Raw genomic sequence first — 2,460 nt, forward strand, 5'->3', positions numbered from 1 at the left:
CACATTAAGCAGCTGCCCTTAGTATCAGGAGCAGCGGGGTACAAATGAACCAGCAGCGGGGAAAACAACTTCGTGGGAACTCATTAACCAGTTTCGGGGGAACTCATTAACCAGTTTCGGGAAAACTTCCACCAGAGGCGGGGAAAACATGAACCAACGGCGGGGAAGCCATTGTCCAACAGACGGTAGCACATTAAGCAGCTGCCCTTAGTATCAGGAGCAGCGGGGATCAGAGTAAGCAACAGCCGGGAAAAGATCAGCCAACCGCGGGGGAACTCATTAACCAGTTTCGTGGGAAGTCATTAACCAGTTTCGGGGGAACTCATTAACCAGTTTCGGGAAAACCTCCACCAAAGGCGGGGAAAACATCAAAAAACGGCGGGGAAGCCATTGTCCAACAGGGGGGAGCACATTAAGCAGCTGCCCTTAGTATCAGCAGCAGCGGGGATCAGATTAAGCAACAGCCGGGAAAAGATCAACCAACCGCGGGGGAACTCATTAACAAGTTTCGTGGGAACTCATTAACCAGTTTCGGGGGAACTCATTAACCAGTTTCGGGAAAACTTCCACCAAAGGCGGGGAAAACATCAAACAACGGCGGGGAAGCCATTGTCCAACAGGGGGAAGTACATTAAGCAGCTGCCCTTAGTATCAGGAGCAGAGGGGTGCAAATGAACCAGCAGCGGGGAAAACAACTTCGTGGGAACTCATTAACCAGTTTCGTGGGAACTCATTAACCAGTTTCGGGAAAACTTCCACCAAAGGCGGGGAAAACATGCACCAACGGCGGGGAAGCCATTGTCCAACAGGGGGGAGCACATTAAGCAGCTGCCCTTAGTATCAGGAGCAGCGGGGATCAGATTAAGCAACAGCCGGGAAAAGATCAGGAAACCGCGGGGGAACTCATTAACCAGTTTCGTGGGAACTCATTAACCAGTTTCGTGGGAACTCATTAACCAGTTTCGGGAAAACGTCCACCAAAGGCGGGGAAAACATCAACCAACGGCGGGGAAGCCATTGTCCTACAGTGGGGAGCACATTAAGCAGCTGCCCTTAGTATCAGGAGCAGCGGGGATCAGATTAAGCAACAGCCGGGAAAAGATCAACCAACCGCGGGGGAACTCATTAACCAGTTTCGTGGGAACTCATTAACCAGTTTCGGGAAAACATCCACCATAGGCGGGGAAAACATGCACCAACGGCGGGGAAGCCATTGTCCAACAGGGGGGAGCACATTAAGCAGCTGCCCTTAGTATCAGGAGCAGCGGGGATCAGATTAAGCAACAGCCGGGAAAAGATCAGCCAACCGCGGGGGAACTCATTAACCAGTTTCGTGGGAACTCATTAACCAGTTTCGGGAAAACTTCCACCAAAGGCGGGGAAAACATGCACCAACGGCGGGGAAGCCATTGTCCAACAGGGGGGAGCACATTAAGCAGCTGCCCTTAGTATCAGGAGCAGCGGGGAACAGATTAAGCAACAGCCGGGAAAAGATCAGCCAACCGCGGGGGAACTCATTAACCAGATTCGTGGGAACTCATTAACCAGTTTCGGGAAAACGTCCACCAAAGGCGGGGAAAACATCAAACAACGGCGGGGAAGCCTTTGTCCAACAGGGGGGAGCACATTAAGCAGCTGCCCTTAGTATCAGCAGCAGCGGGGATCAGATTAAGCAACAGCCGGGAAAAGATCAACCAACCGCGGGGGAACTCATTAACCAGTTTCGTGGGAACTCATTAACCAGTTTCGGGGGAACTCATTAACCAGTTTCGGGAAAACTTCCACCAAAGGCGGGGAAAACATCAAACAACGGCGGGGAAGCCATTGTCCAACAGGGGGGAGCACATTAAGCAGCTGCCCTTAGTATCAGGAGCAGCGGGGATCAGATTAAGCAACAGCCGGGAAAAGATCAGGAAACCGCGGGGGAACTCATTAACCAGTTTCGTGGGAACTCATTAACCAGTTTCGGGAAAACATCAACCAAAGGCGGGGAAAGCATCAACCAACGGCGGGGAAGCCACTGTCCAACAGTGGGGAGCACATTAAGCAGCTGCCCTTAGTCTCAGGAGCAGCGGGGATCAGATTAAGCAACAGCCTGGGAAAAGATCAACCAACCGCGGGGGAACTCATTAACCAGTTTCCTGGGAACTCATTAACCAGTTTCGTGGGAACTCATTAACCAGTTTCGGGAAAACCTCCACCAAAGGCGGGGAAAGCATGAACCAACGGCGAGGAAGCCATTGTCCAACCGGGGGGAGCACATTAAGCAGCTGCCCTTAGTATCAGGAGCAGCGGGGTACAAATTAACCAGCAGCGGGGAAAACAACTTCGTGGGAACTCATTAACCAGTTTCGTGGGAACTCATTAACCAGTTTCGGGGGAACTCATTAACCAGTTTCGGGAAAACTTCCACCAAAGGCGGGGAAAGCATCAACCAACGGCGGGGAAGGCATTGTCCAA

Source organism: Mustelus asterias, unplaced genomic scaffold (assembly GCF_964213995.1).
Source record: "Mustelus asterias unplaced genomic scaffold, sMusAst1.hap1.1 HAP1_SCAFFOLD_372, whole genome shotgun sequence".
Taxonomy (NCBI): domain Eukaryota; kingdom Metazoa; phylum Chordata; class Chondrichthyes; order Carcharhiniformes; family Triakidae; genus Mustelus; species Mustelus asterias.